The sequence below is a fragment of the Oculina patagonica genome, chromosome 12, assembly GCF_052425735.1.
Source record: "Oculina patagonica isolate OP01 chromosome 12, crgOcupat, whole genome shotgun sequence".
Taxonomy (NCBI): domain Eukaryota; kingdom Metazoa; phylum Cnidaria; class Anthozoa; order Scleractinia; family Oculinidae; genus Oculina; species Oculina patagonica.
Genome location: NC_135769.1, coordinates 16,529,856 through 16,548,119, shown reverse-complemented (window position 1 = coordinate 16,548,119; position 18,264 = coordinate 16,529,856). Strand labels below are relative to the sequence as shown.

At 32.9% G+C, this 18,264-nt stretch overlaps 1 long non-coding RNA gene across 1 annotated transcript; it reads left to right on the top strand.

The window, feature by feature from the left end:
- Positions 1-3,440: 3,440 nt before the first annotated feature.
- LOC144632638 (uncharacterized) lies at positions 3,441-4,993 on the top strand. The gene is made up of 3 exons (XR_013566927.1): positions 3,441-3,566; positions 3,663-3,751; positions 4,579-4,993. It is a non-coding gene; the product is annotated as an uncharacterized LOC144632638 (long non-coding RNA).
- The last annotated feature ends 13,271 nt before the right edge of the window (positions 4,994-18,264 follow it).

The window sequence follows — 18,264 nt, the reverse complement described above, 5'->3', positions numbered from 1 at the left end:
TTTGCTGCACATATAACTGATATTTTTGCAAATAAAAAAGCATTGCGCGCACTGAATGAACAACCATGAATGACATCGTCATTTTCGCATTTTCGAATAAGCGATTGTATTTGAATTGAGCAGTCGGTGGAGTAATGATTCTATTTCGAATTTCTTTGTAAATCGTCTTTGAAACAGCCTTGTTTATTAAAACGTTTTGCCCGTTTAAAGTTGGCCGAACCTAATTTTAAAGGGTAAAAGGTTCAATAGCAGTATAATTGCAAGTCTTTAAGGACTTTTTCGCCATTCAGCTGGAAGAGCTTCGAACACACAAAGAAGTCTAAATGCATCAATTAAGCGGAAAAATTTTAAGTTCTCTCAGCATGTTCATGTATCGTTATCAGCTTATTGTTTTCAGTAATAGGCGTACAAGGCGGGGGCGGACGAGGCGGGGGGCTGCAGCCCCCCCCCCCCCCCCCCCCCCCCCACACACACACACACCCAGTGCCGAAACTTTTCGGGCAAAATCTCATTAAGACGTTTAAAACGAATTACATCAACAGAAAAAGTTTAAGAAATAAACCGAACTTTGTGGTTTAAAAGTTTAAATTTCTCATTTATCTGCTTTCGTTTCCTCTCGCAAATTGATATAATCATGTTCAGTTTCTCTTGCAAATTGGGCGTGACTCCTCAGTTTGATTCAGTTGTAATCATTTTGAAGTGAGTAGGAAATTGGCGAGGGCGATCAGAAGTTAGCAAAGCTGTTACAAATGTGATGAAGGTAATGATTTGGGTCATTTAGTTAGTTCAAAGGGCTAGCTCAGAATTTCGACGAAATGTTTTAACCCATTTTCCCCTGAATGTTTCAAATGCTTTTGTATAACTTTCAAGTAGGCAAAAACCATGTAAGTTGGCTCACTAAAAATACTTTAATTTTTGCTAAACTAGAGTGAATAAATAAAATATTTCAGAAGAAAAAGGATTCAGTTCATCGACATCTTCGGGCAATGCCACGAAATTAAATAAAGAACTTACGTTTCCTTTAAGCGAGCAGGCATGGTTTGTACACAACTATTTCAATGCACGAGTTTGTTGTCCATTCGCTTTCAACGCATGTCATTTTTTTTTTTTTTTTTTGGGGGGGGGGGGGGCAATAAGGTCTCTGCGCCCCCCAGGTCCGAAGTTGCCCGTACGCCTATCTTTTCAGCAATGAGATTGTTTATTCTGATGATACCGATATTTTCTAGGCTGCGATTATACACCGATTTACCATCAATGCAGATAGCTTTGTTATTCCAAAGAATAATTTCCGAACAGTCTGAGTGAAAACACCCTTTCCTTGCTGCAGAGCATTCTGCAAAGTTTTTTAGGCATTCCTCGTAAAAAAATGGTAGCTTGATGGGCAAAGCTTTGAAATCAAAGTCGCAACATAAAATATACTTACCCCCTACTTTGTTTTAAGATAATGCAGCAAAATGGTTTTCCAACTGCGTGGGTATCCACTCGCGAGTCGTTTACAGCACCGTATCCTTTGAGTTTTAATAATAGAATCCAAGTGCGGAGCTTTGAGTCCACTATCTTCGATGTCGCTAACAATGCAAGCGCTAAGCGTTTCACTTTCAAGTACTATCTTCCCTTCCAAATAAAATCGAAGTTATTTTGTTGGCCTTATCTACGAATTCTTTATCTAAACAAATCATGCTTGCACGATATAAAATGATTAGAATGATGAACGTTTTTACAATCTGAATCTTACCGATGATGGTAAGATATCTCCATCCCCATATTCTTAACTTCTCCTTTATTGATTTAATCAAGCCGTCAAAGTTAAGGTTCTGTTTAGCGCGATAATCATAAGTGAAGTGAATCCCAAGAATTTTAACGGAATTTTTTAATTTTTTTTTTTAAATTTTGGAAAGTTCGTAATTAAGTAAATAATTAGTGCAATTTCCAAGCAGCATTATCTCTGATTTATCATTATCAACTTTCAGGCCGGAGCAATTTCCAAAACTATCTAGAAGCTCGAGAAGTTTAGAAAGAGACTCATCAAATTGAACGTGTCAAAACTTCATAACTCAGTTGGTAGAGCAACGCACCAGTATCGCGGAGATCATCAGCGGGTTCAAATCCCGTCGTAGCCATGAAATTTTTTTCAGGCTAAAAAATACAATTACTTAAATTGTTAACACACTTTCATCACTTTATCTGCAGTTCTCATATATGTCTTTCATACACCTGGCGGCTTCTTATTCTAGCGATTTTTTTTCAGAGCAAGATTTAGCGACTATCTAATTAAGCGATTTTCCGAAAAATTTAAAAGGTTATCAATATCGTCTAAACCAGTTTTTAATGAACAGTAAGATGGAAATAAATGTTCAGTAAAAGAACAAACTCACTTGGAATTGAACGAACATTTGCACTGCCAGAAAGAACAAGTTTTCTAACATCCATTTTAAAAAGAATTTAATTTTCAAGTCAACTATGCTTTATTTTGTTTCCCTTTGGGGTGGGGGTTGGGGGGAGGCACTTCAAGATAACGAGTATTAAATTTGACCTATGAACAAATTTTAGCGAACACTAAATAAAGCGATTTCTGCCCAACTTGCTAAAATCGCTAAAATTAGCAGCCGCTAATTATAGTAACCTTAAAGTATTCACTTTGACGTAAAGTAAAATTCTGGCTTCCCATTGAAGCCAGGAATTTTTGGGGGGGTTTCTTTTTTGCAATTTCTTTAATTGCAATTCACTGCGACGGGATCATTTCTTCACGGTATTCACTTTGTCAGACAGGGTTATATTGGCAACATAAAGCAATTTGAAGCAATATAAGTTTACTGAACGCTTTCACTAATTTTTAAATATATTTTTATAATTTTTTTCGGCAAATTAGACAGTCTAAAAGTCTTTTCAGTTTGAAAGGACAAAAACCTTCACAGGTCTCAGAATGCTTATGCGGAAACATTATGCAAGTGAAACAATGCGAAATCTTGACTGAAGCGCGAATAATATAACTATTAGACTCTAATTACATTGCTTTATTTCTGTGTTAACTTCTTTATTAAGAGTTGACGACCATAAAACAGAAATGCCGAAAGAGCAAAAAGACCAAGATTTTCAGAGGATGGATAGCGCTATAAACACCATATAAAGCACTATCCACTGGTATTTGCAAAGAAAACTTCGCTATCCACAGCAACGAAGTGATGAAAGCTTGTAATTCCAAAACACAGAGATAATTTCACCAAGCCGCTTTTACGTATACATGACATTGAAAAGATTAGAGAGTTTTTAAAACTCGGAAAATACCAAAATGAGCATGCTATATACAATGAATGCTTCTTCTTCATCTTGCGAATTTTTCTCGTGCGTTGCTATAGGCACGGTCACTTGATTGGAGCAGACATGCTCGTTTATGCTAATTATTTTTTTTCACAATTTTGTTTATTCGAATTAGTTGCGCCAAATACACCAGCAGCCGAAAACGTGCATGAGTTGAGTGTCCATCTTGGTGACAAAGAAACTAGCGGCAAGCCAACTATATGAGCATCTGGATTGAGACTGACGGCTTTGGAAGGAAGGGACATGAGGTAGGTACAACGCTAAATTAAAGTAGACAAATAGGGTTTGAACTTTAGCAGTTTCGGCAACTGTGGCTGTTTAATAACTGGGTCTTCGTTTCTCAGGTTTGAGCGTACTTGAAAAGAAATGAACAGAAGGGAGAAAACAAACAGCCTACGAAAACTCGGTGCGGAACAAAACCACAGGCAACAAGGTAAATAAACCATGACGGAGCGATTTTGCAATACCGGGGCACTTATTTACATATCTCATGAACGCTTTAAGAACGAAACATAGTAGAAACAAAAGAAAATATTCAAATTCAATGAGATGCAAATTAGTGGCCCGGTATTCTACAGTTTAGCCACCATGACTTTTTTCATAGCTTGTTCAATTCGTTTTTCCAGCTTCTCTGAATATCCTATGTAATGTATTCGTCACGAGGAATTCGCAGACTTTTGGTCCAAACTGCTCTGAAATTATTGGTAGACAACTGATTTCATGAATACTTTTTTCCCTTGAGCATCTAAAAGGAAGATACAAATTTAATTTGAGGATAGAAATCAAACTACGGCCATGCATAGAGACAACTTGAGATTTAGCATCAACTTTTTAAGCTGTAATACATTTCCATCCTAGCCATCTGGCCGCAACCAAAGGCGCTTGCTAACAGTTTTAGTGAACAAACATAGCAATTGTTGTTATGAAGGGTTGCTGAGTACTTTTGTACTTGTTGCTTTTGTTTTGATTGGTTTGCGGGATTATTCTACAGTTTTAAATAATTTGCGATCGCAAAGGATATGTTAGTCGAGTTTTGGATTTGTTTTACAAAACTTAAAAAATTAAAACATAGTTGATCAAGTTGAGTTGTCATAGTAAAATACCCGGAAAATACCAAAATGAGCATTCTATACAAAGACTACTTCTTCTTCATCTTGCGATTTTTTCTCGTGCGTTGCTATAGACACGAACACTTGATTGGAGCAGACATGCTCATTTATGCTAACTCTTTTTTTCCACAATTTTGTTTATTCGAATTAGTTGCGCCAAATACACCAGTAGCCAAAAACGTGCATGATTTGAGCGTCCATCTTGGTGACAAACAAACTAGCGGCAAGTCAACTTTATGAGTACCTGGATTGAGACTAACGGCTTTGGAAGGCAGGGACATGAGGTAGGTACAACGCTGAATTAAAGTACACAAAAAGGGTTTTAACAGTTTCGGCAAATGTGGCTGTTTAATAACTGTGTCTCCATTTCTCAGGTTAGAGAGTACTTGAAAAGGAAGGAAAAGAAAGGAGAAAACAAACAGGCTACGAAAACTCGTTTCGGAACAAAACAACAGGCAGCAAGGTAAATAAGCCGTTTCTGTTGCGCAATTATCTTGTTATACTCTGTTGTATTTTTCAAATGTCTGGTGCACATTGATCCTGCTATTATTATGAGGTAAGTTTCTGTTTGCTATTATACGCACTTATCTTTCTATATTATGTTAAATTATTCTGGTTGCTATTGCTCACTCATCTTGTTATATTATGTTGTATTATTCTGGTTGCCATTGCGCACTAATCTTGTTATATTATGTTGTATATTTTTTGTCCCTATTGCGCACTTATCTTGTTTTATTATGTATTTTTCTTGTTTCTGTTGCGCACTTATCTTGTTTTATTATAAATTTTTTTTGTTTCTGTTGCGCACTAATCTTGTTATACACTGTTGTATTTTTTAGGTGTCTGGTGCACATTAATCCAGTTATATAATGTGGTAAGTTTCTGTGTGCTATTGCACACTTATCTCGTTACATTATGTTATATTACTCTGGTTGTTATTGCGCATATATCCTGTTTTATTATGTTTTATTTTTCTTGTTTCTATTGCGCCCTAGTCTTGTTATATCATGTTATATTTATCTGGTTATTATTGCGCACATATCTTGTTATATGATGTTGTATTTTTCTTGTTTATATTGCGCGCTAATCTTGTTATGTTATGATGTGTTTTTCATGTTTCTGTTGCGCAGTTTTCTTAATATACTCAGTTGTATTTTATAGGTGTTTGGTGCGGATTAATGCTGTTAAATTATGTGGTAAGTTGCTGTGCGGAAGTTCGCACTAATTTTGTTACATTATGTTAAATTATTTGGCCTGTTATCACGCACATTTTCTTATGTTTTGTTGTATTTTTCTTGTTCCTATTGCGCGCTAATGTTGTTATATCATGTTCTATTATTCTCGTTGTTATTGCGCAGATATCTTGTTATATGATGTTGTATTTTTACTTGTTCCTATTGCGCGCTAATCTTGTTATGTTATGATGTGTTTTTCAGTATTTCTATTGCGCACTATTCTTAATATACTCTGTTGTATTTTGTAGGTGTTTGGTACACACTTATGCTGTTATAGTTTGTGGTAAGTTTCTGTGTGCTACTGCGCACTTCTTTTGTTACATTATGTTATATTATTTGGCTTGTTATCGCGCACATTTTGTTATGTTTTGTTGTATTTTTCTTGTTCCTATTGCGCGCGAATCTTGTTATATCATGTTCTATTATTCTGGTTGTTATTGCGCAGATATCTTGTTATATGATTTTGTATTTCTCTTGTTACTATTGCGCGCTAATCTTGTTTTATCATGTTATATTATTCCGGTTCTTATTGCGCACATATCTTGTTATATTATGTTGTATTTTTCTTGTTCATATTGCGCGCTAATCTTGTTATGTGATGATGTGTTTTTCATGTTTCTATTGCGCCTTTTCTTAATATACTCTGTTGTATTTTTCAGGTGTTGTGTGCAGATTAATGCTGTTATATTATGTGGTAAGTTGCTTTGCGCTAGTTCGCACTTATTTTGTTACATTATGTTAAATTATTTGGCCTGTTATCGCGCACATTTTGTTATGTTTTGTTGTATTTTTCTTGTTGCTATTGCGCGCTAATCTTGTTATATGATGTTCTATTATTCTGGTTGTTATTGCGCAGATATCTTGTTATATGATGTTGTATTTTTCTTGTTCCTATTGCACGCTAATCTTGTTATGTTATGATGTGTTTTTCATGTTTCTATTGCGCACTTTTCTTAATATACTCTGTTGTATTTTGTAGGTCTTTGGTGCAGATTAATGCTGTTATATTAAGTGGTAAGTTGCTGTGCGCTAGTTCGCACTTCTTTTGTTACATTATGTTATATTATTTGGCTTGTTATCGCGCACATTTTGTTATGTTTTGTTGCATTTTTTCTTGTTGCTATTGCGCACGAATCTTGTTATATGATGTTCTATTATTCTGGTTGTTATTGCGCAGATATCTTGTTATATGATGTTGGTTTTTTTCTTGTTCCTATTGCGCGCTAATCATGTTATGTTATGATGTGTTTTTCATGTTTCTATTGCGCACTTTTCTTAATATACTCTGTTGTATTTTGTAGGTTTTTGGTGCAGATTAATGCTGTTATATTATGTGGTAAGTTGCTGTGCGCTAGTTTGCACTTCTTTTGTTACATTATGTTATATTATTTGGCTTGTTATCGCGCACATTTTGTTATGTTTTGTTGTATTTTTCTTGTTCCAATTGCGCGCTAATCTTGTTATATCATGTTCTATTATTCTGGTTGTTATTGCGCAGATATCTTGTTATATGATGTTGTATTTTTCTTGTTACTATTGCGCGCTAATCTTGTTTTGTCATGTTATATTATTCCGGTTCTTATAGCGCACATATCTTGATATATGATGTTGTATTTTTCTTGTTCATATTGCGCGCTAATCTTGTTATATGATGTTCTATTATTCTCGTTGTTATTGTGCAGATATCTTGTTATATGATGTTGTATTTTTCTTGTTAATATTGTGCGCTAATCTTGTTTTATCATGTTATATTATTACGGATGTTATTGCGCAGATATCTTGTTATATGATGTTGTATTTTTCTTGTTTATATTGCGCGCTAATCTTGTTATGTTATGATGTGTTTTTCATGTTTCTATTGCGCACTTTTCTTAATATACTCTGTTGTATTTTTTAGGTGTTTGGTGCAGATTAATGCTGTTATATTATGTGGTAAGTTGCTGTGCGCTAGTTCGCACTTCTTTTGTTACATTATGTTATATTATTTGGCTTGTTATCGCGCACATTTTGTTATGTTTTGTTGTATTTTTTCTTGTTGCTATTGCGCGCGAATCTTGTTATATGATGTTCTATTATTCTGGTTGTTATTGCGCAGATATCTTGTTATATGATGTTGGTTTTTTTCTTGTTCCTATTGCGCGCTAATCTTGTTATGTTATGATGTGTTTTCATGTTTCTATTGCGCACTTTTCTTAATATACTCTGTTGTATTTTTTAGGTCTTTGATGCAGATTAATGCTGTTATATTATGTGGTAAGTTACTGTGCGCTAGTTCGCACTTCTTTTTTACATTATGTTATATTATTTGGCTTGTTATCGCGCACATTTTGTTATGTTTTGTTGTATTTTCCTTGTTCCTATTGCGCGCTAATCTTGTTTTATCATGTTATATATATTATTCCGGTTGTTATTGCGCAGATATCTTGTTATATGATGTTGTATTTTTTCTTATTCATATTGCGCGCTAATCTTGTTATATGATGTTCTATTATTCTGGTTGTTATTGCGCAGATATCTTGTTATATGATGTTGTATTTTTGTTGTTAATATTGTGCGCTAATCTTGTTTTATCATGTTATATTATTACGGATGTTATTGCGCAGATATCTTGTTATATGATGTTGTATTTTTCTTGTTTATATTGCGCGCTAATCTTGTTATGTTATGATGTGTTTTTCATGTTTCTATTGCGCACTTTTCTTAATATACTCTGTTGTATTTTTTAGGTGTTTGGTGCAGATTAATGCTGTTATATTATGTGGTAAGTTGCTGTGCGCTAGTTCGCACTTCTTTTGTTACATTATGTTATATTATTTGGCTTGTTATCGCGCACATTTTGTTATGTTTTGTTGTATTTTTTCTTGTTGCTATTGCGCGCGAATCTTGTTATATGATGTTCTATTATTCTGGTTGTTATTGCGCAGATATCTTGTTATATGATGTTGGTTTTTTTCTTGTTCCTATTGCGCGCTAATCTTGTTATGTTATGATGTGTTTTCATGTTTCTATTGCGCACTTTTCTTAATATACTCTGTTGTATTTTTTAGGTCTTTGATGCAGATTAATGCTGTTATATTATGTGGTAAGTTACTGTGCGCTAGTTCGCACTTCTTTTTTACATTATGTTATGTTATTTGGCTTGTTATCGCGCACATTTTGTTATGTTTTGTTGTATTTTCCTTGTTCCCATTGCGCGCTAATCTTGTTATATGATGTTCTATTATTCTGGTTGTTATTGCGCAGATATCTTGTTATATGATGTTGTATTTTTCTTGTTAATATTGTGCACTAATCTTGTTTTATCATGTTATATTATTACGGATGTTATTGCGCAGATATCTTGTTATATCATGTTGTATTTTACTTGTTCCAATTGCGCGCTAATCTTGTTATATCATGTTCTTTTATTATGAATGTTATTGCGCAGATATCTTGTTATGTGATGTTGTATTTTTCTTGTTCCTATTGCACGCTAATCTTGTTATGTTATGATGTGTTTTTCATGTTTCTATTGCGCACTTTTCTTAATATACTCTGTTGTATTTTGTAGGTCTTTGGTGCAGATTAATGCTGTTATATTATGTGGTAAGTTGCTGTGCGCTAGTTCGCACTTCTTTTGTTACATTATCTTATATTATTTGGCTTGTTATCGCGCACATTTTGTTATGTTTTGTTGTGTTTTTCTTGTTCCTATTGCGCGCGAATCTTGTTATATGATGTTCTATTATTCTGGTTGTTATTGCGCAGAAATCTTGTTATATGATGTTGTATTTTTCTTGTTCCTATTGCGCGCTAATCTTGTTATATGATGTTCTATTATTCTGGTTGTTATTGTGCAGATATCTTGTTATATGATGTTGTATTTTTCTTGTTTATATTGCGCGCTAATCTTGTTATGTTATGATGTGTTTTTCATGTTTCTATTGCGCACTTTTCTTAATATACTCTGTTGTATTTTGTAGGTCTTTGGTGTAGATTAATGCTGTTATATTATGTGGTAAGTTGCTGTGCGCTAGTTCGCACTTCTTTTGTTACATTATGTTATATTATTTGGCTTGTTATCGCGCACATTTTGTTATGTTTTGTTGTATTTTTCTTGTTCCTATTGCGCGCGAATCTTGTTATATGATGTTCTATTATTCTGGTTGTTATTGCGCAGATATCTTGTTATATGAAGTTGTATTTTTCTTGTTCCTATTGCGCGCTAATCTTATTATATGATGTTCTATTATTCCGGTTGTTATTGCCCAGATATCTTGTTATATATGTTGTATTTTTCTTATTCATATTGCGCGCTACTCTTGTTATGTTATGATGTGTTTTTCATGTTTCTATTTCGCACTTTTCTTAATATACTCTGTTGTATTTTGTAGGTCTTTGGTGCAGATTAATGCTGTTATATTATGTGGTAAGTTGCTGTGCGCTAGTTCGCACTTCTTTTGTTACATTATCTTATATTATTTGGCTTGTTATCGCGCACATTTTGTTATGTTTTGTTGTGTTTTTCTTGTTCCTATTGCGCGCGAATCTTGTTATATGATGTTCTATTATTCTGGTTGTTATTGCGGAGAAATCTTGTTATATGATGTTGTATTTTTCTTTTTCCTACTGCGTGCTAATCTTGTTATCATTTCTGTTATTCTGGTTGTTATTGCGCAGATATCTTGTTATATGTTGTTTTCTTGTTATTGTGCGCTAATCTTGTTTTATCTTTATTTATTACGGATGATTGCGCAGATATCTTGTTATATGATGTTGTATTTTTCTTGTTTATATTGCGCGCTAATCTGGTTATGTTATGATGTGTTTTTCATGTTTCTATTGCGCACTTTTATTAATATACTCTGTTGTATTTTTTAGGTGTTTGGTGCAGATTAATGCTGTTATATTATGTGGTAAGTTGCTTTGCGCTAGTTCGCACTTATTTTGTTACATTATGTTAAATTATTTGGCCTGTTATCGCGCACATTTTGTTTTGTTTTGTTGTATTTTTATTGTTCCTATTGCACGCGAATCTTGTTATTTGATGTTCTATTATTCTGGTTGTTATTGCGCAGATATCTTGTTATATGATGTTGTATTTTTCTTGTTTCTATTGCACGCTAATCTTGTTATGTTATGATGTGTTTTCATGTTTCTATTGCGCACTTTTCTTAATTTACTCTGTTGTATTTTTTAGGTCTTTGATGCAGATTAATGCTGTTATATTATGTGGTAAGTTACTGTGCGCTAGTTCGCACTTCTTTTTTACATTATGTTATATTATTTGGCTTGTTATCGCGCAAATTTTGTTATGTTTTGTTGTATTTTCCTTGTTCCTATTGCGCGCTAATCTTGTTTTATCATGTTATATTATTATTCCGGTTGTTATTGCGCAGATATCTTGTTATATGATGTTGTATTTTTCTTATTCATATTGCGCGCTAATCTTGTTATATGATGTTCTATTATTCTGGTTGTTATTGCGCAGATATCTTGTTATATGATGTTGTATTTTTCTTGTTCCTATTGCGCGCTAATCTTGTTATATGATGTTCTATTATTCTGGTTGTTATTGTGCAGATATCTTGTTATATGATGTTGTATTTTTCTTGTTTATATTGCGCGCTAATCTTGTTATGTTATGATGTGTTTTTCATGTTTCTATTGCGCACTTTTCTTAATATACTCTGTTGTATTTTGTAGGTCTTTGGTGTAGATTAATGCTGTTATATTATGTGGTAAGTTGCTGTGCGCTAGTTCGCACTTCTTTTGTTACATTATGTTATATTATTTGGCTTGTTATCGCGCACATTTTGTTATGTTTTGTTGTATTTTTCTTGTTCCTATTGCGCGCGAATCTTGTTATATGATGTTCTATTATTCTGGTTGTTATTGCGCAGATATCTTGTTATATGAAGTTGTATTTTTCTTGTTCCTATTGCGCGCTAATCTTATTATTGTTTCTTTATTCCGGTTGTTATTGCCAGTATCTTTTATATGATGTTGTATTTTTCTTATTCATATTGCGCGCTACTCTTGTTATGTTATGATGTGTTTTTCATGTTTCTATTTCGCACTTTTCTTAATATACTCTGTTGTATTTTGTAGGTCTTTGGTGCAGATTAATGCTGTTATATTATGTGGTAAGTTGCTGTGCGCTAGTTTGCACTTCTTTTGTTACATTATGTTATATTATTTGGCTTGTTATCGCGCACATTTTGTTATGTTTTGTTGTATTTTTCTTGTTCCTATTGCGCGCGAATCTTGTTATATGATGTTCTATTATTCTGATTGTTATTGCGCAGATATCTTGTTATATGATGTTGTATTTTTCTTGTTCCAATTGCGCGCTAATCTTGTTATATGATGTTCTATTATTCTGGTTGTTATTGCGCAGATATCTTGTTATATGATGTTGTATTTTTCTTGTTAATATTGTGCACTAATCTTGTTTTATCATGTTATATTATTACGGATGTTATTGCGCAGATATCTTGCTATATGATGTTGTATTTTACTTGTTCCAATTGCGCGCTAATCTTGTTATATCATGTTCTTTTATTATGGTTGTTATTGCGCAGATATCTTGTTATGTGATGTTGTATTTTTCTTGTTCCTATTGCACGCTACTCTTGTTATGTTATGATGTGTTTTTCATGTTTCTATTGCGCACTTTTCTTAATATACTCTGTTGTATTTTGTAAGTCTTTGGTGCAGATTAATGCTGTTATATTATGTGGTAAGTTGCTGCGCGCTAGTTCGCACTTCTTTTGTTACATTATGTTATATTATTTGGCTTTTTATCGCGCACATTTTGTTATGTTTTGTTGTATTTTTCTTGTTCCTATTGCGCGCGAATCTTGTTATATGATGTTCTATTATTCTGGTTGTTATTGCGCAGATATCTTGTTATATGATGTTGTATTTTTCTTGTTACTATTGCGCGCTAATCTTGTTTTGTCATGTTATATTATTCCGGTTCTTATAGCGCAATATTTGTTATATATGTTGTATTTTTCTTGTTCATATTGCGCGCTAATCTTGTTATGTGATGATGTGTTTTTCATGTTTCTTTTGCGCACTTTTCTTAATATACTCTGTCGTATTTTTTAGGTCTTTGATGCAGATTAATGCTGTAATATTATGTGGTAAGTTGCTGTGCGCTAGTTCGCACTTCTTTTTTTACATTATGTTATATTATTTGGCTTGTTATAGCGAACATTTTGTTATGTTTTGTTGTATTTTCCTTGTTCCTATTGCGCGCTAATCTTGTTTTATGATGTTCTTTATTCTGGTTGTTATCTGGAGATATCTTGTTATATGATGTTGTATTTTTCTTGTTCCTATTGCGCGCTAATCTTTTTTTATCATGTTATATTATTCCGGTTGTTATTGCGCAGTTCTTTTTTGATGTTGTATTTTTCTTGTTGTATTGTGCGCTAATCTTGTTATGTTATGATGTGTTTTTCATGTTTCTATTGCGCACTTTTCTTAATATACTCTGTTGTATTTTTAAGGTGTTTGGTGCAGATTAATGCTGTTATATTATGTGGTAAGTTGCTGTGCGCTAGTTCGCACTTCTTTTGTTACATTATGTTATATTATTTGGCTTGTTATCGCGCACATTTTGTTATGTTTTGTTGTATTTTTCTTGTTCCTATTGAGCGCGAATCTTGTTATATGATGTTCTATTATTCTGGTTGTTATCTGGCAGATATCTTGTTATATGATTTTGTATTTTTCTTGTTCTTATTGCGAGCTAATCTTGTTATATGATGTTCTATTATTCTGGTTGTTATTGCGCAGATATCTTGTTATGTGATGTTGTATTTTTCTTGTTCCTATTGCGCGCTAATCTTGTTATGTTATGATGTGTTTTTCATGTTTCTATTGCGCACTTTTCTTAATATACTCTGTTGTATTTTGTAGGTGTTTGGTGCAGATTAATGCTGTTATATTATGTGGTAAGTTGCTGTGCGCTAGTTTGCACTTCTTTTGTTACATTATGTTATATTATTTGGCTTGTTATCGCGCACATTTTGTTATGTTTTGTTATATTTTTCTTGTTCCAATTGCGCGCTAATTTTGTTATATCATGTTCTATTATTCTGGTTGTTATTGCGCAGATATCTTGTTATATGATGTTGTACTTTTCTTGTTCATATTGCGCGCTAATCTTTTTTATCATGTTATATTATTCCGGTTGTTATTGCGCAGATGTGTTGTTATATGATGTTGTATTTTTCTTGTTCATATTGCCCGCTAATCTTGTTATCTTATGATGTGTTTTTCATGTTTTTTTTGCGCACTTTTCTTAATATACTCTGTTGCATCTTTTAGGTCTTTGGTGCAGATTAATGCTCTTATATTATGTGGTAAGTTGCTGTGCGTTAGTTCGCACTTATTTTGTTACATTATGTTATATTATTTGGCTTGTTATCGCGCACATTTTGTTATGTTTTGTTTTTTTTTCCTTGTTCCTATTGCGCGCGAATCTTGTTTTTGATGTTCTTTTTCTGGTTGTTTTGCGCAGATATCTTGTTATATGATTTTGTATTTTTCTTGTTCCTATTGCGCGCTAATCTTGTTATATGATGTTCTATTATTCTGGTTGTTATTGCGCAGATATCTTGTTATATGATTTTGTATTTTTCTTGTTCCTATTGCGAGCTAATCTTGTTATATGATGTTCTATTATTCTGGTTGTTATTTCGCAGATATCTTGTTATGTGATGTTGTATTTTTCTTGTTCCTATTGCACGCTAATCTTGTTATGTTATGATGTGTTTTTCATGTTTCTATTCCGCACTTTTCTTAATATACTCTGTTGTATTTTGTAGGTGTTTGGTGCAGATTAATGCTGTTATATTATGTGGTAAGTTGCTGTGCGCTAGTTTGCACTTCTTTTGTTACATTATGTTATATTATTTGGCTTGTTATCGCGCACATTTTGTTATGTTTTGTTATATTTTTCTTGTTCCTATTGCGAGCTAATCTTGTTATATGATGTTCTATTATTCTGGTTGTTATTGCGCAGATATCTTGTTATGTGATGTTGTATTTTTCTTGTTGATATTGCGCGCTAATCTTGTTATGTTATGATGTGTTTTTCATGTTTCTTTTGCGCACTTTTCTTAATATACTCTGTTGCATTTTTTAGGTCTTTGGTGCAGATTAATGCTGTTATATTATGTGGTAAGTTGCTGTGCGTTAGTTCGCACTTATTTTGTTACATTATGTTATATTATTTGGCTTGTTATCGCGCACATTTTGTTATGTTTTGTTGTATTTTTTCTTGTTCCTATTGCGCGCGATTCTTGTTATTTGATGTTTTATTATTCTGGTTGTTATTGCGCAGATATCTTGTTATATGATTTTGTATTTTTCTTGTTCCTATTGCGCGCTAATCTTGTTATATGATGTTCTATTATTCTGGTTGTTATTGCGCAGATATCTTGTTATATGATGTTGTATTTTTCTTGTTCCTATTGCGCGCTAATCGTGTTATGTTATGATGTGTTTTTCATGTTTCTATTGCGCACTTTTCTTAATATACTCTGTTGTATTTTGTAGGTGTTTGGTGCAGATTATTGCTGTTATATTATGTGGTAAGTTGCATTACGCTAGTCTGCACTTCTTTTGTTACATTATGTTATATTATTTGGCTTGTTATCGCGCACATTTTGTTATGTTTTGTTGTATTTTTTCTTGTTCCTATTGCGCGCTAATCTTATTATATCATGTTCTATTTTTCTGGTTGTTATCGCGCACATTTTGTTATGTTTTGTTGTATTTTTCTTGTTCCTATTGCGCGCTAATCTTGTTATATGATGTTCTATTATTCTGGTTGTTATTGCGCAGATATCTTGTTATATGATGTTGTATTTTTCTTTTTCGTATTGCACGCTAATCTTGTTATGTTATGATGTGTTTTTCATGTTTCTATTGCGCACTTTTCTTAATATACTCTGTTGTATTTTGTAGGTCTTTGGTGCAGATTAATGCTGTTATATTATGTGGTAAGTTGCTGTGCGCTAGTTCGCACTTATTTTGTTACATTATGTTATATTATTTCGCTTGTTATCGCGCACATTTTGTTATGTTTTGTTGTATTTTTTTGTTCCTATTGCGCGCTAATCTTGTTATATCATGTTCTATTATTCTGGTTGTTATTGCGCAGATATCTTGTTATGTGATGTTGTATTTTTCTTGTTCCTATTGCGCGCTAATCTTGTTATGTTATGATGTGTTTTTCATGTTTCTATTGCGCACTTTTCTTAATATACCCTGTTGTATTTTGTAGGTCTTTGGTGGAGATTAATGCTGTTATATTATGTGGTAAGTTGCAGTGCGCTAGTTTGCACTTTTTCTATTACATTATGTTATATTATTTGGCTTGTTATCGCGCACATTTTGTTATGTTTTGTTGTATTTTTCTTGTTCCAATTGCGCGCTAATCTTGTTATATCATGTTCTATTATTCTGGTTGTTATTGCGCAGATATCTTGTTATATTATTTTGTATTTTTCTTGTTAATATTGTGCGCTAATCTTGTTTTATCATGTTATATTATTACGGATGTTATTGCGCAGATATCTTGTTATGTGATGTTGTATTTTTCTTGTTCCTATTGCGCGCTAATCGTGTTATGTTATGATGTGTTTTTCATGTTTCTATTGCGCACTTTTCTTAATATACTCTGTTGTATTTTGTAGGTGTTTGGTGCAGATTAATGCTGTTATATTATGTGGTAAGTTGCTGTACGCTAGTCTGCACTTCTTTTGTTACATTATGTTATATTATTTGGCTTGTTATCGCGCACATTTTGTTATGTTTTGTTGTATTTTTCTTGTTCCAATTGCGCGCTAATCTTGTTATATCATGTTCTATTATTCTGGTTGTTATTGCGCAGTTATCTTGTTATATTATGTTGTATTTTTCTTGTTAATATTGTGCGCTAATCTTGTTTTATCATGTTATATTATTAGGGATGTTATTGCGCAGATATCTTGTTATATGATGTTGTATTTTTCTTGTTCCTATTGCGCGCTAATCTTGTTATGTTATGATGTGTTTTTCATGTTTCTATTGCGCACTTTTCTTAATATACTCTGTTGTATTTTGTAGGTGTTTGGTGCAGATTAATGCTGTTATATTATGTGGTAAGTTGCATTACGCTAGTCTGCACTTCTTTTGTTACATTATGTTATATTATTTGGCTTGTTATCGCGCACATTTTGTTATGTTTTGTTGTATTTTTCTTGTTCCTATTGCGCGCTAATCTTATTATATCATGTTCTATTTTTGTGGTTGTTATCGCGCACATGTTGTTATGTTTTGTTGTATTTTTCTTGTTCCTATTGCGCGCTAATCTTGTTATATGATGTTCTATTAGTCTGGTTGTTATTGCGCAGATATCTTGTTATATGATGTTGTATTTTTCTTGTTCCTATTGCACGCTAATCTTGTTATGTTATGATGTGTTTTTCATGTTTCTATTGCGCACTTTTCTTAATATACTCTGTTGTATTTTGTAGGTCTTTGGTGCAGATTAATGCTGTTGTATTATGTGGTAAGTTGCTGTGCGCTAGTTCGCACCTATTTTGTTACATTATGTTATATTATTTGGCTTGTTATCGCGCACATTTTGTTATGTTTTGTTGTATTTTTTTGTTCCTATTGCGCGCTAATCTTGTTATATCATGTTCTATTATTCTGGTTGTTATTGCGCAGATATCTTGTTATGTGATGTTGTATTTTTCTTGTTCCTATTGCGCGCTAATCTTGTTATATGATGTTCTATTATTCTGGTTATTATTGCGCAGATATCTTGTTATGTGATGTTGTATTTTTCTTGTTCCTATTGCGCGCTAATCGTGTTATGTTATGATGTGTTTTTCATGTTTCTATTGCGCACTTTTCTTAATATACTCTGTTGTATTTTGTAGGTCTTTGGTGGAGATTAATGCTGTTATATTATGTGGTAAGTTGCAGTGCGCTAGTTTGCACTTCTTCTGTTACATTATGTTATAGTATTTGGCTTGTTATCGCGCACATTTTGTTATGTTTTGTTGTATTTTTCTTGATCCAATTGCGCGCTAATCTTGTTTTATCATGTTCTATTATTCTGGTTGTTATTGCGCAGATATCTTGTTATATGATGTTGTACTTTTCTTGTTCATATTGCGCCCTAATCTTGTTTTATCATGTTATATTATTCCGGTTGTTATTGCGCAGATATCTTGTTATATGATGTTGTATTTTTCTTGTTCATATTGCGCGCTAATCTTGTTATATGATGTTCTATTATTCTGGTTGTTATTTCGCAGATATCTTGTTATGTGATGTTGTATTTTTCTTGTTCCTATTGCGCGCTAATCTTGTTATATTATGATGTGTTTTTCATGTTTCTATTGCGCACTTTTCTTAATATACTCTGTTGTATTTTTTAGGTCTTTGGTGCAGATTAATGCTGTTATATTATGTGGTAAGTTGCTGTACGCTAGTCTGCACTTCTTTTGTTACATTATGTTATATTATTTGGCTTGTTATCGCGCACATTTTGTTATGTTTTGTTGTATTTTTCTTGTTCCTATTGCGCGCTAATCTTATTATATCAT